The 26,374-nt window shown below is 44.7% G+C and overlaps 1 long non-coding RNA gene across 3 annotated transcripts; it reads right to left on the bottom strand.

Moving 5' to 3' along the window:
* Positions 1–6,500: 6,500 nt before the first annotated feature.
* LOC132247740 (uncharacterized) lies at positions 6,501–17,583 on the bottom strand. 3 transcript variants are annotated; one of them, XR_009459123.1, is made up of 5 exons: positions 17,379–17,583; positions 14,292–14,469; positions 12,582–12,649; positions 12,034–12,116; positions 6,501–10,396 (listed from the first exon to the last, which is right to left on the bottom strand). It is a non-coding gene; the product is annotated as an uncharacterized LOC132247740 (long non-coding RNA). The 3 variants fall into 3 exon arrangements; XR_009459121.1 differs by having other exon boundaries at positions 6,501–10,212; positions 17,379–17,580; XR_009459122.1 differs by having other exon boundaries at positions 6,501–10,212; positions 17,414–17,578.
* Positions 17,584–26,374: the final 8,791 nt, after the last annotated feature.

Raw genomic sequence — 26,374 nt, forward strand, 5'->3', positions numbered from 1 at the left:
AATAGGGTTAATTAGTCTTAAAATACATATCTGACTGTACTCGATTGATGAAATAAAAGCTGAGCAATGTGTCTAGACAAGATGCTAATCTCATGACAAGCTTATTCTAGTAATTTATCTGTAATAATCAAACACATACAGAAATTAAATCCAGATTTTTTTCAAAAGATTCAGACAAGACTTTGGTTGATAAGTCCAGAGATAGTATTGGGTTCCCTGAAACATTCCATCACTGTTTTTCCAGTTTGCTACTTTTCAGTTCCAGCCCAAGATGTATTTCCTCTCTCCCAAGTAGATGTCCTAAATAGTTGATTGTTCCTTGGCTGATTTTCTTTGTTGGGCAGGATAATTTCCAACTTTCCAATTTTCAGCTCTGAAGCACTGCTTGGAGCTAACAGTTTCCTTAGTATAGCCCCTTACCAACTGTAACCCTTTTGCAAAGAAGTTAAACAGCTTTTTTAAAGTGAAATAACATGGCTTAAATATAAACTACTGAAGAAGTCCTAGTTTGAAAGTTAAGCATATCAGATAAAAGAGACCTATTCTACTATGAAAAATCCAGAGTTTTATTTATCAAACATTTCTTACACTTCTTAAATCTACATTTTCAATCGCCAATCCAGAATGACTGATGGAGACTATCCACACCACCTCAACACAGGAGCCACTTGGGTAACTTCATTTTGTGTATGTTAATTCCTCCCTTTCCTCCCCCCCACTTTTTCTTTTGAACACTTTCACTATAAAGGGATTATGCAATAGGATGCATGGCTCAGAGATGGGAGGCCAACTGTGGATAGTAATGAGTAATAGACTGCCTGCTCAGGGGTATGGGACCAGCTGACAGGGATTATTGCCTGGCCCCAAAGGAAGTTAAAAGATCCCAGGAGGGCAGCTGAGGAGAGAGGGAAGGCTGCAGTGCTAAGGAGGCAGCACAAAGCTGGGGTTTCCCTCTCCAGGTCCCAGGAATAACCCTTTGTTATTTATATACTTCTTTGTTTGGTCATTGATGATGTTTCCTTTGGGGACACGTTTGCCCTGGGAAAATAAAAGCTGAGCAACAACACACTACATATGGTGGAATGCAGGCCTTTTAAACCCAACTTCAGCCATGGAGACTAGAACCCTGCTAAAATGGCTCAAGGAGCTGCAGCAGCAGCTGTTTCAACAGCTCCAAACCCAGCAACAGCAGTTTCAGAGAGCAGCAACGGCAAGAATTTCTGAAGCAGCACTTGGATGCAAGATGGACCCCTACCCATGTTGGTGAGCCACTGGTTTCTTTGAGGATAGTGTGTGGAGTCCTCACCAAAATGGGATCTGCAGACCTGAAGGCTTTTCTTGCCGCTTTTGGGGGAGTGGAAGAGACCTATCAATGGCCACAGCACATGGCCTGTGAGGGTGTTCCCTCTGTTAACTGGGGAAGCACAGGCCACTTTTCAGGCCCTGGGTGCAGAGTCAGCTCAGAATTACAAGACCTTAAAGTGGCCATAATGGATTAATTGTGTCTCTCAGAGGAGGCCTATCACCACAAGTTTCAAGTGGAGACTTGAGGCCCAAATGCATGTCCCAGAAGCTAAAGGACTTAAGTACTCGCTAACTAAATCCCAGACTCCCAGATAGCTGTGAAGGTCATGGAACTAGTGACTTCAGTTCAGTGCCATCTTCCTGGTAAAAACCTGGAGGGAGGTGTACTACCACTAGGTGGCCAGTCTGGAGGAAGCCACACAGAAGATAGAGGTCTTCATGGGTGTGGAATTAGACTGCTGAGATTCCTGGGAATCTGGCAGCTTCCAGGCCCAAACAAACTGGGGGTATGAGGCAAACAGATCAGGGCTCAAGGGATCCAGTAGGGGTGTTACCTCCATCCTCTCTAAGGACCCAGGCAGGAGAAGAGTGCTTGAGCAAGCCCCCCAGAAAAGAAAACCACCTGGAGCATCCCCACAACCCAGGCGGGGGGATGGAGGCTCAAATGATGTGCTTCCAATGTGGGGAGAAAGGCCACCAATATTGGGACTACTCACGGGAGTGGGTACTCCCATGCCTTTGTCTTAGTGGTGAGGCAGGAGATTCCAGACCCAAGGGGATATATGTGGTCCCAGTAAAAATCAGGGATGAAAGGGCTCATAGACTCAGGGTCTGGCCAGAAGCTTGTACATGAGTGATTTGTGGATCTGGCAGATGTCCCCACAGGCAAATGTGCATATGTCACCTTCATTAATGGGGATACCTGACCCTACCCCATAAACCACCTGAGTCTGACCATTGGGGGCCAGGAAGGGCATGTAAGAGCAGTGGTAGCCTGCCATCTAGCATACCCTGTGGGGTTGGGGTGAGATTGAGGCTCAATGACCAAGTTGATATGATTGGCCTAGAGAATGGATAAAACCCAGGCAGAACCCAATCTCAGAACCAGGGGGGATATTTCCCTTTTTGGGCCTCAACCCAGGTCACGCTGAGAGTAACAGCAGGCCAGGCAAGAGGCCCTTGCCAGCCAGAAGTGCTCAGAAAAAGGGCCTGGGGTTCACTGTGATCTGGACCCCGCTCCAAAAGAAGCAGAGGGACAGGGAACCTCAGGTGCCCTTTGAGAGGGTGGACTGAATCAGGCGGAGGAAAGCTGAAGTTTCATCCATGATCAAAGGGAGGATCTGGTATATGCCCCTCTATGGATGGTTGGGATGGGCCAATGGGGCCATAGTGGATGCAGGCTTAGCATCCCAGGACCCCCATTTTGGATTATAAGGGAACTTCCTGATGAGGATGACCAAAGACAAGGTCTCAGGTGTGTGGTGGCCCCAACTGTTGGTCCTGAAACAATATCATGACCAGGTGACCCAGCTGGCAGGGGTTTTTTTTGACCTGGGGTATACCAGGAAATCAAAGACTATTGTGCATCTGTCCTTGGTGCCAGCTTGCTCGTAGGTCCCCACTGGTGCTTGTCCCATTGGTTGGGATACCCTTTGAGTAGGTTGGGGTGGACTTAGTGGGGACCCTGGAGACTGGTTTCCCCAGAGGAGATCCAAGTTCATCCTGGTTCTGGTTGACTGCCTGGCTGTATGATCTGCTTGGCTTCAGCATAAATGGTGACCTCTGAGCTAGTGCAAATTTTCTCCCAGGTGTCCATTCCTAAAGAGGTTTTAACAGACCAGGATACAACCCTCATGTCCCAATTGTTAAGGGATATCTGGGGCTTACTGAAGGTTCATTTGGTAAGGACTTCAGTGTAGCATCCTCAAACGGATGACTTAGTCGAAAGGTTTAATTGAACACTGAAGGGGATATTGAGGCAATTTGTCTCAGGAGCCACAAAACTGGGATCAGTTATTACCCTACTTGTTAACCATATGAGAGGTTCCACAGTCTTTTCACCCTTTTAGTTACTGTATGGGAGGCAGGCCTGGGACATGTTAGATCTCCTGCAAGAATCCTGGCAGGCCTATGGGACAGCCATATAAAAGGTAGTTCAGTATGTTTTGAAGCTGCAGGAATGATTAGACCTGGTTGGGGCCATTGCAAGGAAAAATCTCAAAGCGGCCCAACAGGAGTAGGACATGCCATATAATAAAAATGCTTGTTTCTGGGTCTATCAGCCAGGGAACTGAGTCCTACTGTTGCTTCCCTCCTCTGAGGGCAAGTTCCTGGTGAAGTGGCAAGGCCCTTTTGAGGTCCTGTGGAGCATAGGCCAGGTATGATGTTTGCCTAGTGGGGAAATGGCAGGATTCATGAAATACCACTTTAATCTGCTAAAGCCTCAGAAGGTCCAATAGGTTTGTCTGGTCTCTATGTTTACTGGAAATTTGCCTGGGGATTCTGGATCCCCTCCCAGATCAGATAGCTGGCCTCAGGCTAGGGGAGGCTTTGACCCTGGCTCAATGGGCTGAAATGAAAAGCCTCTGGAAGAGATTAAAGAGAGGTTTACAGTGAGTACATTAATCAAACACCAGATTACCCTCAATCTGGGCTGTGCAATTCAGAAGGGAGAGTCAAGTATTCTAGCATGACGCAGGAAAATGATAAAACAAGAAGTTAAGAAGATTGTTCGACTGGGGGGTAATAGAGGAATCGGCCAGTGACTAGAGTAGCCTAATTGTGTTGGTGCCAATGCCCAACTACACCGTCCAGTTTTCAAAATGTGACCTGTACCCTATGCCCAGAATAGCTGAAGTGGTGGGTAGAATAGGTGATACAAAATACATAACCACCCTGGACTTGGCCAAAGGATATTGGAAAATTCCTTTGGATCCAGTGTCTAGGGAAATCAAAGTCTTTGCAATACTTTGAGGACTCTACCACTTCAAGACTATCTTTTGGTCTACATGGAGCCCTGGTGACCTTCCAACGTTTGATGGATAAAGTACTCCCCCTGCACTAGGCATATGCAGTTGCCTATCTGGACAACATGGTAAGATTTACCAACACATGGCCAGACCAGTTCCAGTGGGTGAAAGAAGTGTTGCAGTCGATACGTACAGCTGGTCTCATGACTAACCTGCCTAATATCTCCTGGGGTACACAGTGGCTAGATACCCCAGATACCTACTGGTCAACAGTAAAATCAGGCCCTTGTCAACAATTAAAGGCCTTGGTGGCAGCACAAGTACCAACACCCAAGAAGCAGATGAAGTCATTTCTGGGCTTGGCAAGCTACTATTGGTGATTCATTCCACAATTTGCAGCCATCACAGCCAGGTTAACTGACCTGCTGTATCAGGGGCACCGTAAAGGATTCAGTGGTCACCCAAATGTGAGAGAACATTTGGGGCAGTAAAGCGGCCTCTATGTAGTGTACCAGTCCAGCGTAGTCTAGATGTAAAAGAATTTCTATTTCAGATGGATGTCTCAGAATGAGGCCTGGGTTGCTGCTCTCCCAAGAGTTTGAGGATGGAGAATAACACATTTTGTATCTCAGTAGGAAGCTCCTTTCCCAGGAGCAGAAGTGTGACATCATAGAAAAGGAGTGTCTAGTAATTAAGTGGGTGGTTGAGGCTCTTGGCTACTGCCTCCCAGGGGCCCAGTTTCATTTGGTTACTGGCTATGCCCCTTTAACATGGCTTAATGCCATGCAGGAGGCCAACCCCCAGTTAACAAGGTGGTACCTGTCCCTGCAGCTTTCAATTTTAAGACACACCACCACCTTGGGTTGGCCCACACAAATGCAGACTTCTTTTCTCAGGCTGGGGTTGGTGGTGGGGGGGACAGGGATTGAAGAAAGGAAGAGTGTATCCTAGGCTCCACTCTTGGGAGTGGGGATGTGTAACCAGGTGCTTGGCTCAGGTCCAGGAGCCCAACTGCGGAGGTTAACAAGCAATAGCCTGTCTATTCAGGGGTGCAAGGCCAGCTGACGGGTGGTTGCCCGGCCCCAGAGGAAGTTAAAATCTCCCAGGGAGCAGAGCTGAGGAAGAGAGAAGCCTGTGGTCCTAAGGAGGCAACATAAAGCTGGGGTTGACCTCTCCAAGTCTAAGGAAGGACCACAGATTTTGAGTTAATCCTTCATTATTTCTATATATTTTTTATTATTACTATTAATATTTCCTGTGGGGACAAGTTTGCCCCAGGAAAAATAAAAGCTGAGTGACAACCTGCTACAGATGGGAATATATACCTAGTCCAGTGCACATTTTTATTGTAGTTTCATATATGCTTGCCCCCTAACCGTAAGAAAAGATTGCTCCACTAGAATGTACCTGATTGAAAGCATGGCACTTGGCATTTAAATAAATTGGACCAACCATTAAAAATGTATTATTTTACCTTGGCAGAAAAAAAGATAATTAGGTAGATCTTCCTAGATCAGCATTTAATCAACCCATGGGTCGTGACCCAAAAGTGGGTCACAAGAATATGTGAAAGGGTCATAAACTTTAAAAGTGGATCAAAAACTTTTTAAAAAATGGGTTATCCTTTAAAGGAGAAATATGTGAGAAACTGTGGTTTTTCTCATGCAGGCTGGCAGAGCTCCAGTCTGCAAGGGGCTGCTTGCCCCCCCTGCCACACACACTGCGGGGCTGGTGCCTGGGGGTGGGTGGGCAGCAGGTTGGGACTGGCCATCAATGTTTAAAAACGGGTCCTGATACAAAAAAGGTTGAGAACCACTGTCCTAGAACTCTAATCATTATGCTTCCTAACTCTTTGTTTAACCCTTCCTCAGCATTTTAGTGCCTATACTGGCTTTAGATCCACAAGGCATTCCCACCATAGCCAGCTGTTTAATATCAATGGGAAAGCAATGCACAAATGCAGCCTTAAAACATTCTAATATAATAAAAGCCTTAGTCTGTCTGTCTCTGTCCATCACGCTCCAGGCCAACTGTGCATGCACTGCTGAGAGAGAGTGCGTCAGTTGGCTGCGAGGGCCTGGAGCATTACGGACAAGGGGGTGAGGGAGCTGCCATGCTGCGTTCCCCCCACAACAGCTGCCAACAGGGAAGAAGGGAAAGAAGGGGGGCAGTGTTTCTGGTGTCTGCTACTGCCCCTCCCCCCCCCCCCCGGCTGCTGCAGCCCTGACAACAGCTAGTTGAGAGGGGGAGGGGAAGGGAGATGTTGCCTGCTGCCAGGTGGCAGCAGCTGCTGCTGTGTGCAAGCTCCCTGGCCCCTTATTCCTGGGAGCCAGCTCCCAGTGGGGTGGAGTGGCAGGGGATGGGGATGGCATACAGGGCAGGATGCAAGGCCAGAGGCGGGGATGGGGTGGGGGGTATACAGGGCCCAAGGTAGAGCGGCAGCACTGGGGTGGTGGTACTCTGTCCCTGCCCCACCCCATCCCCATCATTCATGACAGGCAGTTTGCTAGTACTACTTAATAATGTTGACCAACTGGAACTGGTCCAAGTTCTATGACACAGAAAGAAATCCAAGGAACTATTAAGTGTAAAAGGCAGGAAATGGAGTTTGTTAGCAGGCTTTGTGAAATGACATTGTCTTCTGATGCAGCTACCACGCTATTGGAGTTATTCCTATTGTAAATGGATCCCTCTCCCTGGCAACAGGAACATTGCAAACTACTTCAGATGAGGCAGTCAGCCACTGGACTAGTAGATCCAGAAGCCTTTAGATGTATCCTGTCTCTGTCCTAAAATATTCAGGAATGTTTCTCTTTTCAGTATAAGCATTACCTTTTCCATCCCCTCAAATCCATAGGGGTAGGATGCCAGAATTTTGGCCTTAAGAGAGGAGGTCAGTGAATGCATAAAGAAACCCTTTCAGTTCAGGGGAATAGTCATTGATATGGGCTTGGTTTAAAAAAAAAATTAAAAGGTGTTATAGGGAATTTCTTATTTAGCAAAATTCGGACTTAATTATGCAAACCCCACATTAGAGTATGCTACAATTAAACCTTCAGTCCCAGTTTCAGAATCCATGGAGAAAACAAGGGTTATGAAATACATGCCAAAGAAGAGCAAGAGAATTTGTAAATTTCATCTGCATGGAAGGTCAGAAATAAGATGCTGTCATGTCATTGAAACTCAAAATACATGTTAATATTCCAGCCCCTTTGGTCCCCACACAACTATGAATAACCTTTGATATGGTTAAAGGCCTCTTTTGTTCTTTCACTTAAGAAATGCCTTGAGTTTTGATGAAACACTGAACTCAGACAGGAGCACTGTAACAAAGCGTTTGCCTGAAGCTAAATCTACAAAACTACAAAATTTTATCTTAATTTGCTCCTCTCCCTCTTAGAAACACTTATCTTGTGGGTAAGAATGAAGATGTTACCTGGTAGGTGGGGGAAAGCTCTTATATAATATACAGAATGCTGTAAACTTGGGTCCTTGAAGGGGAAGGTTATTTTATTTTTATTTTTTTTTGCAAGCTTCACAACCTGTTTGGACTCTCCTTTTGGGTTACGCAGTAGTAGCCAAGTATTGTTTCCACCTGTAGGGACTTAACAGGTCATCCATACTTCAGAAGTGGACTTCATCATTGTTTCTTCCCAAGTCTGCCCCTCCCCCCATCTTTATCCACTGGTTTGACAAAGCCAGAATATGTGGGACATATTTTCTGACACGTGGAGGCACAAGCACATGTTAGAAGACTTAACAAAATTTGTGCCCTAGTAAAGTAGCCTTATGAGAAGCCCTATCATCCCATACTACTTCAGGAAGTTGGGAAAGAGAATGGAAGCCAACCTCTTTAAACATAGTCCCAAAGCAAATTTATCAACTTCTTTTTTTAAATTGAAAATTAAATAGAGAACATATTAGAGAGAGACACCTTCATTCTCTTGAAAAAAAATCAGGACAGGTAACCAGTTTCCTAGAGTTTCTAATCACCATTTCCATTTTAATGTTTTTATTCTCCTGCCCATCACTAAGGCTTCTGAGTACCTTCGAAGTACTGTAGATTAGCAGTAGCCCAGTCTTTAATGGGCTTACTCGAGGCTCTGTCCATTCCTCTCCACACTTTCTAGGTTTTAGAAAGTTTTGCCTGGGGCTTATTTTAGAATAGAGATTATGTTAGTATAATTGGACTATTTAAAAAGAGTCTAGCCAAAATTGCTTGATGTACTGTGACTTATACCATGAACGGGTACTATAGATCAGAAATATATTTGCTGCAGGTATCCCTTGCAGAGACGGGGCCTGTTGCAGTTGAACCACTGTCTATATAGAGTTCTGATGGTTTGTCTAATTGTGCTGACAGTTGTTAGAGAAACCATCATTGCTCAGCTCTGGACTCCTCATATGTGCCATCTTTAAAAGATGTAATAAGAAGGCAGCATGGTTAGAAGGCACACCAAGTTTGCATGGAGTGCATAGGTTTTTGGAAGAGATCCACAGAAATTATAAATATACACACACACAAATCTAACTTCAGACAATAGCTTAGCTATTTTTTGTCTGGTCCTAGTGGATGATGCAGGGACAAAATGGTTCAGAAAGGCATCGAGTCCATCTGTTCTAAGTTCCTGAGTCAATTGCAGCTTCAGGCAAAAATAATCATCAGCTGGCCTGTGTGCAATAAACTAGTGGATAGAGTTCAGTTTCTACCAGACATGTTTAAATTCATACACATGTATGATACTGCACTCAGAAGCAAGGGAGGAGAACACTAGGGAGCTGGGAATGTGGAAGTGTCAAATGAAACTGAAGTAAAGTAAGCTCTGATGAGCACATGTCATTCCTATCCATCTTTCATCCTTATTATTGCATTGTCTCCCAGGAATCTGTGCACAAAAGAAAAAAAAAAAAATCTATATTTGGTTCTTCCCCATTTCTCTGTGGAAAGAAGCATCAGCTACCCATTTTGTGTTAGCCCTATGAAGGCCTGGGGGCAGGAATAAAAACTGACTTGTGTATTGCCTTCTCTTGACCCTGAGAATGTTGATTAGAAAATGAATTGCAAGCTGCAGCTAAGACATTAGGAAGCCAGAATTGGTTACTGTACTGCAACCCTTCCACACCAGGATGATCCTAGCCTCCTGGAAACTTGTGGGGATGGGTTTTCTAAAGGTAGATAACCCCCTTCCTCCACAGACCACAGGACATGGGTACAGAAGATCTCCATGAAGACAGCCTCTTGTTTTCCACTGGAACCATACAAGTAGTAAATGTAAAACTATTAAATATTGAAATATTTAGTATTTACTTTTAAAGCAAAACAGCTTCCTCATTTTTGTAACTTGCATACCTATTTAAAGCATTTTAAAAGGTACATCTTACAGCAGCATCTGACTGCAGAGTTTCTGCTCTGCATAATGGAAAACACATGACGGCTGTGGCAAATTTCAGGCTTTTAAAAATGCTACTATAGTGCAAGCTCAGAAACAGTGGGCATTTTCTGAAGTTAGGGAAAAAAAAAAAAGAGTTAATAAATAAAAAATGAAAAAAAAAAACCCCAAAACAAAACGCATTGTATAGGTGTTAAAACAGTCACAAACAACATACAAAAGTTATATAACCATCCTGAAAGCTAGGCTTTGATCCCAGAATAAACCCTTCTCTATTAAAAAAAAAAAAAAAAAAAAGTGAAAATATATTAATATACAGGATGAGACACAGAAATTCTACCAAATGCAAGAGAGAACAACATGAATTTCATTGGCAAGATTACATACTAAGTACTAGGCAGAATTGCCCATTAATTGTTCATTGTACCTTTAAGGCTCTCAGATTTAAAATTTTGGAACATCTGTATCAGTATCTGACATTCAAGATGTCTGTAGACTCATCCTTTGTAGACGCTGGGGAGGCATTGCTTTTATAACATTCTTGCTGTCTTTTTGAAAAGAAAGAGGTTTGCTCAGATGCCTTGCTACTTCTTTTGGCACAGAAGTAAAAATACAGAAGTTGTCATCAGCACTAGAGTTAGTCTGTTGTATTATTACTTATATGGAATAGAACCTAGGAGACCATCCACAGGTGGTAGAAGAGATCTTAGCTTTAACTAGATGAATTAGATACTGCATGAAGAAGCAAAGATGGTTTAAAAAGTAATGAATGGTATGCTTACTAGTAAAACTGCTGCTCTATTTATTGATAAAGGAATACTAAACAAACTGCTGGGTCTACTGTAAGGCTGTATTTTCCAGCTTGAGAGCAACTTATACATGTTAGTCCTCCAATTCTGTCATAAATGCAATTTATTTTTTAAAAATTTAAACATTACATTAAAACAGTGATAACAACAGAAAAAACAAACGGAAAGTAGCAATATACTTTTATCTTGGGTCATAATTCCCTCAGCTAGCCATGTTTCCCCATCTGAGGGTACAGTTACCATGCACTTTAAGCAACATTTCCACAGTCAGCAACAAAGAAAGTGACAAAAGGTCACAAAGCAAGAGAGACATGTTTTTCCCTTATCAGCCTTTGTAGACAAAAACATCTCCGAAGCACTGTGATTCACAAGTCATTTTACCTTAATTTCAGTCAGACTAGTTTAAAAACCTGCTAAACATATTAACACATGGGGAAAATACTGAAAGCTTAACATATTATACAGCATAAGAGGCCTTAATGGAAGAGAGCTGCTGTCTTAAAAAAAAATTATACCATTGTTATAGAAAAACCATGATTGATCAAAAAAAATTCATCTAAGTGGTAGAATTAGAATCTGTATCTAGGTTGGGTCAAGTTTAACTGCATCCATGCCCTAACTTTACAAACAACTCTGCATCAGGGGAGCCCTCTGTCCACACAGAGCATGTATTACAGGATGGAGGGCTAAAACATGTTTTTTGTTTTGTTTTTTTTAAACTTGGCAAGATCTCAACCAGAAATTGTTGACCATATGCTTAAGAATCATCACTTAGTCACTTGAAGCACAAACAAATTAAGATCAGCTGTAAGGAGCATCTAAAATATATACATAAGTCACATAGCAATATGAAATTCACTGTCACTTATTATAAAACAGTGGGAGCTAAAAACTTTAGCCATCACAGCTACAGATTTACTGTGTGGAATCTCATTGACCTCATTTGTTTTTTTCCTAAGCCTTGTATTTTTTAACAGGAAAGAGAAAGTTGAGGAATTTGCAACTGGTGATTGTATACTATAATTAAAGTGGACTACATCAGTAATAGGATTAGAGAGAGTTTATTTCTGTGTTAGTTGATATTAAAACAAAGATTATTAAATCTGATGAAAGCAAATAACATCCAAGAGGAAATTATATCATGTTAGTGAAACAGTTCAAATGTTAGCAAAACGTACCCATCATATCCAAAGCAATTGACAGGCTCATGGGTTAAGGCAAATGCAATGGATCTGTTGGCAAAGACCTGGCATGATCCTCACAAATGTAAGCTGGGACTATGCAACAGACTCAAGGTAACAGGGGAGGGTCCCAGACTCTTTGGCCACACCAGCCCAAGCAAAGCAGGGACCACTTACATTTCAAACCAGAACCTGTAAGGGGCAAGAGACTGAAATACCCGAGTTTGACATGCTATGGTCGAGACAAGGTTCTCTGGGGAAATCCAATCAGCTTTACCCGAAGAACCTTGTCTGCCTATGTCCTTAGATCAACACTGCTACAACCTACACCCTTGCTATGGTCAAGGCACCCAAGAGAGGGAAGGAGATGCAGACTCACCTAGGCAGAGATGAGGCCTGTGGGATCTTCTCATCACCCAAGACGACCTGTGCATCTCACAGGAGGACTTTCTGAATACCCAGCTGCAAGGAGATACTCTGCCATCAGGATTATGCAAGACTCATGTAAGGCTTTCTGTTGTCTTTTTGGCTTATTATGGTACTAGCAACTTGCCTGTCAAGAATGGGGGTGGAAGGGTGGGTGGGGGTGGAGCCCTGCCACCCACCACCCCATGCCGCTGCCACCTCCCAGGAGCAGGGGAGAGAAAGGAGTTTGCACCATCATCCCCCTACACCAGCACACCATGCCATCACCACCTCTAAGGAAGAGGCAAGAGTGCCAATCTCTATTCTGTGATGGGAGGAATAAATGATTGGCTACAATTACAATTGATATACTGTAAAAAAATATACTGTACTACATACAGCTTTTTTCCTCTAATACCCATTCCTTCTCAATGGATGTTCCTTGTTTGGTTATAGTCACAGTCCCTGGCTACTGTAATAAGACTATGAGAGATGATTATATGACATTCTCCCCTTACTTACCTGTGCTTCATTGGTTACAGACTCAGACTAGACTTCTTTCTTGCAAGGATTCTTCCAAGGAACTGGAACTAGCATTGTGATTTAGCCAAAAAAAAAAAAAAAATATGATATTTGAATATATTTAATTTATTTTTGCCTACACTTCTTTGAATCGTCTATTGCAGTATTATTAGCCTTTTGCTTCAGTTTTCTCTGGGTATTTCTGGATAGACAGAAGTTTTTCCAAGTAAAAACTTTTTTTCAAATATTCCATCTGAAAGACAAACTGATCAATGCCTGATAATTGAAGTCTGTTGGTTTTTTTTTTTTTTTTTTTTTGGGGGGGGGGGGTTGTTGGTTTTTATATTAAAAAGGAAGGAGGGTTTAACCTTGAAAACAGTACAGAATACACTGAAGCACTTTTAATGACTAAATATCTCTCTAAATTCTCACCACCTGCATCCCAATTTCAATCATGAATTAGGATTCTTGGTTAAAACAATGCCTTGCCCTTTTGCACACAATTTTCTAGTTGATTTCAATTTCTCTCTCCTTTGCTTGAGATCTTTAACAAAAAACACAACTTGAGCCAAGTTTTAAGTGAAAGCTACTGCTTCAGAGAGATAAAACATTTAATAATCAGGATTTGGAAAGCTTAGTCAGAAGCCAACCAACTGTCTTAAAGCTGTTGTCTATTCTTTACTCTAAAAGGTGCGGTACATTGTCAAGATGAAATTGCAAACGGTATCTTACCTGTAAATAAATGTACAAAGATTTCCTTATGTCATGAAGTACAATTATAAAGAAGAAAGACTGTTCAGAGCTACAGCCCTAGAAAATATATTATTGCAGCACAAACAACATGCATTATACAGGAAAAACACCAACTGAAATGCAGGGGTTTGTTTTTCTAACAAAAGCTTCAATCCTTGAAATAATAAAGTTGGCATTACATATCATCCAGACTCTTTTATAGCTATTGTTGTTACTGGAACCAGGGGCAAAATAAGTATACTGGCAGAAGATACATGATGGTATACAGCACCTGGCAGTCCCAGGTCTGACTCTGGGCCTTGTCCCCATGCTCTGCCCGGCTCTGGGCTCTTTCACCCCGTGGCCCCATACTTTGCCTGACAAGGCTGCAAGCAATTGCATGCCCCTTGGGCAGTAATAGGACTGCCAAACCACTCCTTACAGCCCCTTCCACGAACCACCAGGCAAAACACAACCTGAAATATCAGTCCAATGGCTCTAACTCAAATTTTCCAGCATACTGGCTATCTGAAATTCCCCATCAGTATTGAGTCTCAGTCTCCACTACCCCTCCTTACTGGCTTCTCTCTCGGGCTTTCTTTGGCAAGCAGTCTGCTGTAGAACTCCTTCTTTTTCAGCTGGCTCAGGGTTTATATATCTCCCTGGCCCTGCCCCTTCTGGTCATCTGATTCTCAGAACTACTGCAGGTGCTTCCTGATTCTTCTGCTTGGATCAGCCTCAGAGTGGCTCCTGCTGCTGGGCCCTGCAGTGCATCAGTGCAAGATTGCAGTTCTGATACTGCTGGCTCTGCGGTGAGTGTTTACTTGGGTACCATCCACCATCAAGTCTGCCTCCACAGGCTTAGCTGGCCAACGAGCCCCAGGATTTGCTCCCTTTTCTTAGTAAGGGGGTGGGGGCCCCATTACAAGAAGGCAATACAAATTTTCTCATAAAGAACCATTTAATTTAAGTTCTGACCATTTTCAGTATCCTCTCTTGATGTCCCGGAGTTCTTCTTTCAACCCATAGTTTTATCATTTACTTGGTGGCTAATTTCTCCGAATTCCCTGGATTTGCCTCCAAGTCAACAAACCTATTCATGAATGTCCTGGTCATACTGCTTTATTGGAGTGTGTCTCCTGATCACCCTATTAATCTACAAAAAACAAAAGGTGTTATTTCACAATTAATAGTATTTGGACAAGGCCTTGCAAGTTCTTATTGTACTTTGAGAATAGAGTGGAGGAAGACCGTTTTTAAATAGACTTGTAAAATACGATCATCTTTTTTGGACTTTTGCAATGATCGTTTTCAGTAGAACGCGACTGAGTTAAATTCCTTCACAGAATTGCTTTGAATTCTACCTGCTTGCTTTCCAGAGCCAGAGTAATTGCATTGGAAGTTACAGTAGTACAGAAAATATTATAATATAAAAGCTAGGCAATAAACATCATAATAACAATGGTGATAAAGTAATAGTGGAACATTATGCAAAATACAGCTAAACTATTTAGGTGAAGGCTTGCAGTGACACCAGTCATCTATCATCCAAGGATGGAAATATAGATGTTTTCATGAGCTATAAAATTCACCAAGTGTGTGAATTCCCACACAGTGTTTCCTAGCCTTAAAAATGAAAGCAAATTTTATTATAGCGATAAAAGCAGTATGTGTAGATGTTTCCCAGCAGCTTTCAGTGCTTCTTTTCAAACTGGGAGTGAAAGATATCCATATTGTTCTTTTCCTGGATTGTTCCCACATTCTAACAGGGTTATTTTATTAAAGAAGCTGTTTTGAAAGAAATGTCCCAATACTGTCTCTGGGAGCTTGACCCAGAGACCTCACTTGCAAGAATAGTTCATTTTGGTTGATTTCAGTTGGACTGCTTACATAAAGAAAGACTTGAAGCATAAGGCCCAGATGCTCGATATGAAATATTTCAAAGGGAAATAGGTGACTTTTATTGTCAGGATGATAGTGTGTGGAAAAACAATCTGTGGTATAATATAGATGTTGCATAAAAAAATCAACAAACTGGTTAAAAACACAGCCTAAAGTCAGCTTTGTGAGGGTGTGAAGAGAGAAGGTACAAGAAGTAGTACGTGTTAAAACAAAACTTCAATGTCCTGGGCTGAGTTCATGTGGCTGTAACTTGAAACTTCTGTAAAGATTCTCTATGTCGCATTTTTTGTCAGTAGTATGGAGATCTTTCGGCATAATTAAACTACCTAGGGGTAAGTGATTGCCCTTCAGGGGGGAGAGACAATCCTTTAACAACCTGAGTCCCTATTACTGCATTTCCTAGTTTGTTTTTCTTTCTAATCCTTTCTCCTGAGTGAAGGTTACACACTGGGGTAGTTGTGCAAGACTGGATGTGGTTCTCTCTGGAGTTTGAGAGTCATGCCCTTATCTATCTACCACAACTGATGTGAGGCTTGAAATTCTACAATTCAGCTCCCCTGTGCACTCTACTTACGCTGTACTGCACTGCTAGCATGACCTGTGCAAATTCTTATACTAGTAACATGCATCATAGCTTGCCCCTAACTCACAGTATCCTGAGTATGTAATCAACATCTAGGTTTTTTTGTCGCTGCCCCAGAAGATTTCCTACCACTTCCTTGGGAAGATTTTTGTTCTTTGGATTTTTATGATTTCAGCAGATATTCTGAGTTCAATCAAACTATTTTGTGTTTCAGTGGTGAGATGTCTTTGTCTGCTCTCACCAGTTCCAGAACCATTATGTTATTGGCTTTCTGATGGTCACTGACCGGACTTTGGAGCCTCGCTGCAAAGCAAAGGCTCTACATGTGTAGATGCACACACACAAAAAAAAAAATCAGACCTTTGGGTCATGACAGGAACAAGCTGTTTAAGAAGAGCTTAAACTAATGAGAGAGACTTTGCTTTGCTGATGGGCTGATAACAGTAGTTTTATCAGTCTCCCCTCCTGGTTTGCAGCCCTGTCAGGTTTGCAGACAGGGAGAGGGAGATTGAAAAGCTAGTATCATTGACAGATGCATGCACTGCACCCCCTCCCACCCCCCTTTGCATCAGAGTGCTGGCCAGGGGCTGGGGTCTGGCAACACTCCCACCCCTTGAGCAGCAAGCGGGGAAAAACCTGAGATGGTGTAGGCCAGGGTAGGGTTTAAACCCCTCCTTAATCAGAGTGACTTACTGGGGCTTGATCATGCCCTGCCCTCAGCATAGCACTGTTGAAGTGAAGGGAGGGCTTCTCTAATGTCCCCTGGCTTCTAGCTTGAGCCACTGCAGGCATGTGCCGGCATTTCTGGAATGTCTATCCACCTCCAAATTGGTTCAAGCACTGCAGGTTAAACTAACCTGCAAAGATTGAATCAATTCAGGCTCAGGCTTTTTGAATGTCTGTCCCTAGCCTCAGAGTCTCACCCTGCCGCTTCATCTGCCATGCCTTGCTGGTAAAGACAGAGGAGAGGTTGATGAGCTTTGGGTACTCATCCAAATTCTGTTCCTCCTCAGGCTCTACTTGACCTCCTTGATACAGGGCTCTGATCCCGCCACAGTGTCTCAGCCACCAGGGCTCTAACCCTGCCACCCTAACTGCCTTAAGGGCTAGAGTCATAGCCTCCCACCACACCAGTTACTGCACTCATGCCTCCCAGGTATCAGTCAGCATCTCTTTGGAGTGGGCCCCTTGACCCTGATGCAACACTCGGTCCCTCAGGCCTCATACCTCTGTCTGGGCTTCAACCTTCCTGGCCTTGGCCCTTTTACTTAGGCTGTGCCCCTCAGCCCAGGTCTGCTGCCCCAGACCTTGGATCCTGGGCCCCAGCCCCGGCTCATTCTCTGGGCCCCTGGCCCCTTCTCTCATGCCACCTGGGGTCCTTGACCTAGGCAAGGTTGCTTTCTCTCTTGTACAGCCTCAGGGTCCCCAACTCTTACAGGGCTCTGTGCTAGGTGTCCCTCAGACGCCCCTGTGGCCTCTATACCACTCCTATCGGCCACACATGGTCCTCTGGTACAGTGCCAGCCACTGTTCAAACATAAACCCCCTCCTGAGTCTCTCTGGGTCTCAACATCTCTTACCCTGTAGCTGCTGGTTCTTGCAGCTCCGCACGTACCTGTGCTGCTTTGGTTCCCCTCTGCTCCAACCCAGGGCAGCAGTAGTCTAGGCCAGATGGAGCTCTCTAGCTCAGGAGCCAAGCTTTTATCAGGCTGGGGCTCCAGCCCTCCTGGTCACATGGCCCAGTGCTCAGCCTGCTCTCAGGTGTTGCAGCTTCAACCCTAAGCTGCAATCATTGCCCTTTCCCCTGCTCTTCTTCAACACTCTGGAGATTTCCCTGGTTGCTTACTTTGCAGATAACTCCTGCTCTGCTGCCTACCTGCTTGCAAATCTTGGATGCTTGCTTCCTACCTCTCAACCAGCAGGGGTTAGGGGTCCTTACTACATGGCCCACTCCATAGTTGAAAAAAAGTCCTATCCTTTCTCTGTGCATTTAAATGACTAACTAAGCTGATTGGGATTTGCTGGGAAGCTACTATTCAGACTCTCTGATCCTCCTGGAATTAGACTAGCATAAGTGCCGGGCCACAATTGCAGCTGCTTCAGCAGTGCAGCTAACTGAGACCTCCTCACCTGTTCTTTGGGCTGCTTAAAGCACAACACAAAAGGTAACATGGATGTAAATGTAGAGCAGTGCCACTGCACTAAAGTCCTTAGGGCTGCTGAATTTAGATGCAAGAGCACACACAGTGATGAACTAGAGCAAAGAAAGTAAAATGAAATATGTGGCTGCTAAGCTAGGATGGGCAATCTTAAAAAAACAAACAACAGCCAAACTCAAACACAGCCTCTGTGGACAAAAGAATACAAGAAAAGGGCTTGCTTCTTGATAGTCCCTTGTCTAAAACAAGCTCTCTGTGTAAAATCTAGATAAATGATCCCAGTTACAAGAGATAGTTTAAAATGCTTTGATGTTTATGTGATAATGTCCTAATGCCTAGATGTTTTTCAGAAAATGATACTTTAATACTCTGAAGCCTCATTATCTGCCAGAAAAATACGTTCTAATTTGATCTGTCTAAAAGATAGTACCTTCAGGGACATTTCAGGTTCAACAAAACTGTTAAGCATTTGCAGAAATTACATTTGACCTGTTTCTTTTTCTCATCTTAAATGCAGGGTATTGCTTCAAGACCCTTGTTCTTTCTACTGATTGTTTTATGCTGTATGTACATTTAGTTTTTGAAGAAAACAAACCTACATGGTTCTTTGCTTCTGTAGATATTTATGCAGCTTTAAAATTATTCCGTAACCTAAAAAAGAAAATTAAACCATGTCATAGGAAAATAAACAGTCAGTAAGTATATTTATCATTTAGCTTTTAATATAAACACAACCATAAATCATGATCTATTTATCAGATACATAAAGCTGGGCTAAAAGTTATGTGCTTTTTTAAATGTCTTTTAACTGGTCCAAAGGTATGCTGCTCTTCTTCAACTACATATTTTTTATATTTAATGTATACAATTTATTTAATCTGTTTTAGGAGCCTTAAAGCTCTTGTGTTACTGCCAACTACAGACTGTTAATAACCAGAATATTTCACTTATTACTATTATTAATACTAGAATATTATACTCTGTTATACTTACACTCACGTGTACTTTTAAATGCCAAGAATCATCACATTGATGAACAGGATAGGAGAAATTTCCTATCAGAGAGGGAAGAAAACAAATTAACTTAGCTTGCCCACACTTATACACTCTTACGTCATAGAATCACAGAAAATGAGAGTTGGATGGGGCCTCAGGAAGTCATCTAATCCAACCCCCTGCTCCAAGCAGGACCACCCCCAACAAGATCATTCCAGCCAGGGCTTTATCTAGCCGGGCCTTAAAAACCTCCAAGTATGGAGCTTCCACCTCTAGGTAACCTTTTGCACTGCTTCACCACCCCCTTAGTGAGTTTTTCCCTAATATCCAACATAAACTTCCCTTGCTGCAATCCAAGACCGTTGCTCCTTGTTCTGTCATCTGCCACCATTGAGAACAGCCTAGCTCCATCCTCTTTGTAACCTTCCCTGCAGGAAGTTAAAAGCTGCTGTGAAATCTTCCCTTAGTCTTCTCTTCTCTACACTAAATAAGCCCAGTTCCCTCAACTTCTCATAATTAATGTGCCCCAGCCCCCTCACCACTTTCATTGCCCTCCACTAAACTGTCTCCAAGTTGTCCACATCCTTTCTGTAGCAGGGGTCCCAAAACTGGACAAAGTACTCCAGATATAGTCTCACCAGTGCAAAATAGAGGGGAATAATTACTTCCCTCAATCTGTTGGCAACACTCCTACTAATGCAACCCAGTATGCTGTTAGCCTTCTTGGCAACAAGGGCACACTGCTGACTCATATCCACCTTACTGTCTATTGTAACCCCTAGGTCTTTTTCTGCAGGGCTGCTGCTTAGCCAGTTGGTCCCAAGCCTGTAGTGATGCATGGGATTGTTCCATCCTAAGTGCAGACTTTTGCACTTGTCCTTGTTGAACCTCATGAGATTTCTTTTTGTTCAATCCTTCAATTCATCTAGGTCTCTCTGAATCCTGGCCCTACCCTCCAGTGTATCTACTACTCCCCCAGATTGATGTCATCTGCAAACTTGCTGAAGTGCACTCTGTCCCATCTTACAAGTTGTTGATAAAGATATTGAACAAAACTGGTCTCACGACCAACCCCTGGGGCACTCCACTTAATACTGGCTGCCAACTAGACATTGAGCCATTGATTACTACCTGTTGATGCTGACAATCCAGCCACCTTGCAGTCTCTTCATCCAATCTGTAGTTCCTTAGCTTGCTTGCAAGAATGCTGTGGGAGACTGTATCAAAAGCCTTGCTAAAGTCAAGATATATCATGTCCACTGCTCTCCCCGAATCCACATAGCCAGTCATCTCATAGAAGGCAATAAGGTTGGTCAGGCATGACTTGCCCTTGCTGAATCCATGCCAACTGTTCTTAATCACCACCTTCTCTTCCAGGTACTTAGAAATAGATTGCTTGAAGACCTACTCCATGATTTGTCCAGGGACTGATGTGAGGCTAAACAGTCTGTAGTTCCCCAGATCTTCCTCCTTCCCTTTCTTAAAGATGGACACTAGTATTTTCCCTTTTCCAATCCTCTGGGACCTGCCCAGATTGCCACAAGTTTTCAAAGATAATGACCAGCGGTTCTGGAATCACATCAGCCAACTCCTTCAGCACCTTTGGATCTATTGCATCTAGCCCCATGGACTTGTACATGTCAACCTTTTCTAAATAGTCCCTAACCTGTTCACTGAGGGCTGGTCATCTTCTCCTCAAACTGTGCTGCCTAGTGCAGTACTCTGGGAACTGACCTTGACTGTGAAGTCTGAGGTAAAAAAGGCATTGACTATTTCAGTCTTTTCCTCACCATGTCATTAGGTTGCCTCTCCCATTCAGTAAGGGACCCACACTTTCCCTGACCTTCCTCTTGTTGCTAACATACTTGTAGAAACCATTTTTGTTACCCTTCACAACCCTTGCTAGTTGCAACTCCAGTTGTGCTTTGGCCTTCCTGATTTCATCCCTTCATGCCCAAGCAATATTCTTATAGATTTCATAGATTTTCGGGTCGGAAGGGACCCATTAGAACATCGAGTCCAACCCCCTGCCCTGAGCAGGAAAAAGTGCTGGGGTCAGATGACCCCAGCCAGGTGTTTGTCCAATGTCCTCTTAAATACTTGCAAGGAAGGGGACAGCACCACCTCCCTTGGAAGCATATTCCATATTTTGGCAACCCTCACTGTAAATAATTTTTTCCTGATGTCCAGTCTAAATTTGCTCTCCTTCAGTTGGTGGCCATTGTTTCTAGTTACCCCAATGGGCGCCCTGGTAAACATTGTATCCCCTATTTCCTGCTGTCCTCCACTGATGAGTTTGTAGATGGCCACAAGATCAGCCTTCTCTTGTGAAGGCTGAAGAAATTCAGGTCCTTCAATTGGTCCTTGTAGGGTTTTTCCTGTAGGCCTTTAACCAGATGGGTGGCCCTCCTCTGAACCCTTTCCAGGTATTCTACATTCCTCTTGAAGTGTGGCGCCCAAAGCTGGACACAGTACTCCAGCTGCAGCCTGACCAATACCTTATAGAGGGGAAGTATCACCGCCCTAGACCTGTTTGCGATGCCCCTACTTATGCAAGAAAGAGTGCAGTTAGCTTTACTTATTACTTCATCACATTGGCGACTCATGTTCATTTTGGAGTCGACTATAACTCCAAGATCCCTTTCCACAGTTGTGCTACTTAGAAGGTACCTCCCAGGCTATAGGAGTGTTGATGATTCTTCCTCCCTAGGTGTAACACATGGCACTTATCTTTGTTAAACTGTATCCTATTCTGTTCCACCCACTTCCCCAGCCTATCCAAATCCACCTGGATTCGCTCCCTGCCCTCTAGTTTGTTTACCTCACCCCATAGTTTGGTGTCACCTGCAAACCTGGAAAGAGTGCTTTCAACTCCTCCATCCAAGTCACTAATGAAGCTACTGAATAGTACCAGTTCCAGGACAGAGCCTTGGGGGACTCCACTGCTCACATTTCTCCAGGTAGAAACCGACCCATCCACACCACTCTCTGGGTGCCAATAAGCCAATTTTTCACCCATCAGACTGTGTAATAATCTACATTGCAACTGTTTAGTTTATTTTTAAGAATTGGGTGTGACACTGTGTCAAAGGCATTTTTAAAATCTAAGTAAATAACATCTATCTCTGTTCCTTCATCCAAGCATTTTGTGATCCAATCATAAAAAGAAACCAGGTTAGTCAGGCAGGATCTGCCTGCTATGAACCCATGCTGATTGCATCCTGAACTTGATCAACTCGGGATCACTGCTGTCCAAATTGCTGTCCACTTCTAAATCTCCCACCTTGTAAGCAGCAGGTCAAGAAGAACATCACCCCTAGTTGGCCTTTCCAACAGTTGCATCAGGAAGTTGGCTCCAACACTCTCCAAAAATGTCCTGGATGCCTGTGCACTGCTGTATTGCCCTCCCAATATGGTCCCCCCAAAATCCCTCATGAGAACCAGGGCCTATGATCTGGAAATGTCTGCTAGTTCAGGGGCAGGCAATTATTTCAGGTGGAGGACTGCTTACTGAATTTTGGCAAGGTGTCGAGGGTTACTAGGGTAGCCCTGCCCTTTGATGGGTGCCCCGCCCCTGGTCGCCATGTTGGGACCAGAAATCCTGCCCCCTAGCCCCTGACCTTTGCTACCAGAAGTCCCTGCCCTTTCCCCAAGAAGTACTCCTTTCAGCAAGGGGTTTTGCCACCTTAGAACCAGAAAAATACCAAATTGTATTCTAAAAAATCAAACATCTGCTACAACATTCATTTTGATTTCAAAAACATATTTTTGCCCTGATTCACGTGTTTGTGTAGTGTACATAGAGGTGATAGTATAATATCTTAAAATGAAGTCTTACTCTTGTATATTGGGGGGGGGAGTGTGGGAGGTATGGTGGGTATAGGCTTGTGGGGGGCTGTGGGTGTCTGTGTGGGATTTTTGGTGGGGTGGATAGGTGTGGGGGTGTGGGTGTATGTGGGGTGGGGGAGCATGTGGGTTTGGGTGGATATGGGGTTTGTATGGGGGTAGTGTGTGGGGGGGGAGGGTGGCTGGGGGGAGTTGTGGCATGTGTGGAGGGGGAGAGTTTGCTCACCCCTCCCCCCCTCCACAGCAGGTACAGCCCCCACCAGCACTCCTCCAAGCCCGGATTCCACACTCCTGGTCCCGGGGCACCAGCACAGGCCCCCTGCTCCCACTTGCCGCCACTTCCCCCCCACATCTGCCACTTCCCCCACTCGCCACTGCAGCACAGTGTCCCAGCTGTACAGCAGGATGCAGCAGGAGCCAAACCAGCCCAGCCAGCACTGCATGGAGCCAGACAAAAATTGCAGGGGGCAGGTCGGCTCCTGAGTCCTAAGGCCCCGGCACTGCAGCCAGGAACCATGTGGTGCTACAGCAGTAAGCAGGGGGGTGGAGAGAAGCAGTGGCAGTGGTGGCCAGGAAAGTGGGGAAATGCTGGTGGCAGGAGGGTGGGGAGTGGCAGTGAGTGGGCACGCAGGAGTGCAGAGACAGCTGGGCAGGAGTTCAGGGTCCATGCTAGTGCACTGGGGCCAGCGCTGGTGGGGGCCCAGAGCAGGGCGGCAGGAGTGCGGGGCCTGGGCTGGCAGGGCCTTTATGGAGCCAGGCTGGGCTGCACCAGGAGGGAGGGGGGAGCCAGCCTGGCTTGATAGAGCCCCTGCTACCCCTGGCCCCATGCTCCTGCTGCCCTGCTCTGGGCTCCCGCTGGCCCTAGCCCTGGCACCATTTTCCCACTTTCCTGCCTATCATTGCTCCTCTCCACACCCCCACACTCCCCATCTCTCCAGCACCATATTTCCCAGCAGCAGCACTGGGACTGCAGGACTCAGCAGGAGTCAGCCCATCCTGGCCCTGAGGACTGGGGCGATTGCCTGTGGTCCTCTGCTGCTCCCCCCAGTCCCTCCCCATTATCTGAATTTCCCGCTCTGGTGGAGGGAGGTGGGAACAGCGCCTGGGGTCCCAGGCCAGAAACGTCTGCTAGGCAGAGGCTTCCACTTCGGGGCTGGGGGTGGGGCCAGGCAGGCCTTGCTGCCAGGGCTACTGGGTCCCGCCACCAGCTCCCCTTGCGCCCTACTGCCCCTGGTGCCTTGTCATCTTTGATCTGGCCCACAGGCTGTATTTTGCCCACCCCTGTGCTACTTGCTTGAAGAAAGTCTCATCTACCTCATCATCCTCCTGGTCTGCTGGTCTATAGCAGACACCCACCAAGAAATCACCCTTGTGACTTTCCCCTCTAACCTTAACTATTAGTCTGTTTTAAGTGTTCCCTGGTCATTGGTAAAGTATCTTGATAAAGCTGAGGTTAGAAGTGACAAAAGATCTGCCAACAACAGAATTCTCTTTCCTCTGTATATTGAAATAGTGCTACTTTTTCCCTTTGAAAGCTAAGAAAGGGAGGGAAGACATTTCTTTTCCTGATCCTTATGAATCTGATCTGAATTCAGACTCCTCAGGGGAATATGGCTGTTTCCACGAGTTAAACTAGCTATTCATTTTTAAAAAAATGTTCATACTTCTTCCCTAGGTATTTCAGTAGTGCCCATTTCCATTTATACAACTTAGTAAAGAACAAGGGAAGAAATGATAGAAAAACTCTGCATGTAAAACTGTATACCCTACATTGCTCATTTTATTTTGTATCATTATTGCGAATGGCTTGTGTGACAATAGATGGTAATAAAAAGTAATATCGTTTAGACTATAACTGCTTCAGTATGATTGGAACTTAGATATTTTTCTCCCAAAGGAAAGAGATGTTTTAAGGGTGATACTGCGACACATTTAACACAGTTTCTAACTCACTGTATTTTCATTTTCTAAGGAAAAAAGGTAAAAAAAAAACTTTGAAAGAGTCCCAAAGACTAAAATTCAGGATACTCTGTTTTGGAACAATTGGGAATAAATGTATCCTGAATTCTTAGTTTTGCTTTGCAAACAGGGGACACCTCATCAGAGCAGCATGGGGCTTGCAGTGGCAATGGGCTTCCCCACATGGCCCCGCTGCTCCCTGCAGTGCTGGGTCACACCTGCTGGGTTGCAGAGACCCTGAGGGAGGGCACCAGGGCAGGAGCCCAGGCCCGCAGTGTGCAGCCCATGACTGCCTCCACCCTGCGCACAGATCTGGGGGGGCACGGGTACCCCCTCCCCCCTGGGAGTGTGCACAGCAGCAGGGAGCTGCCCCCCACCACCCAAGCCCACAGCAATAGGCAGCAGGGTGGGAGCAGGACTCCGCTCTGCTGCAGCAGCCACCACCTCCTGCGGGGGACAGGGCTGCGGGCCGAGGTCCCTGGCCCCACAGCCCTGGCATCTGGGCCTCAGGGTGGGGGGCAAGAGGCACCAGCAGGGCTGGGAGGGCTATGGAGGGGGTGGGAGTGAGGGACACCAGCAGGCCTGGGGGGGCCGTGGGGGGAGTGAGGGGCATGAGCAGGACCAGGGGATTTGGCCGGGGAGGGAGCAAGGAGCACCAGCAGGGCCAGGAGGGGGTGGGGGAGGTAGGAGTGAGGGACACCAGCAGGCCTGGGAGCTGTGGCTTGGAAGTGAGGAGCCTGGATCTGTGTTCTGTGAGCTAAAGGGGCAGGGGGAGCTCTTGATTGTTTCCATGAGAAAAAACCCAAAATCAAATGCCAAAATCTATAGGTATTTAGAATTTATTTTACTGTAGTGATTGAGGCACTGCTAGGCTTCTATATGCATGCTATATATGAATATAACACAGAGAAGGAGCAATACACCCAGATGAATGATTGTTTCATACCTACCTATTTGCGGTTGGAATATTAAAGCTGAACTGCATGAAACGTTGAGGTGTCCTGGAGTTGTCTTCTCTTCTTTGAAAATCCTTGCCTGCTGACGGTGAAATCCATTTGATTGGCACTAATGACTTATTACCAAGGAAAATTAATAACTTTTCAGAATTTTCTTTTACATGTCTTAGTTGTACTTTGATTCTTACCGATGCATTTACTCTCTTATCTCATCTTTCACTCACCACTTCCTCTCCTTTGTTCTCATGGTTGTATGGTAAATCAAAATAAGGAGCGGCTCCAAGCTTCAGACCTGCAGCGTGCTCTGACCATCAACCTTAAAACAGTTTACTATTTCAAGACCGTCTTTATTTTATGATTTCCTGATGTGACCATCTGTCTAGTTAAGAACCTTGATTATGTGTGTCTAAAACATTTCACGTCAGTGTTCAGATTTGCTCTTCACTGTCACGAATGTGCGATTAATGATATAGATGTATTTCATTTCATCATCCCCAATAAATCCTCCTCTGATAAGAGGTTGGAGAGGGTTACTTGGTTACTTACTGACATAAAAAAGATGCGGAGACAAGGAAACATGGGAGGTATCGACTGCTGGTATATTAAGAACAGTTTTATTGTTGGTTCTGTTTTAAATATTAAATATTGCTTCACAATATA

Source organism: Alligator mississippiensis, chromosome 1, assembly GCF_030867095.1.
Source record: "Alligator mississippiensis isolate rAllMis1 chromosome 1, rAllMis1, whole genome shotgun sequence".
Lineage (NCBI taxonomy): Eukaryota > Metazoa > Chordata > Crocodylia > Alligatoridae > Alligator > Alligator mississippiensis.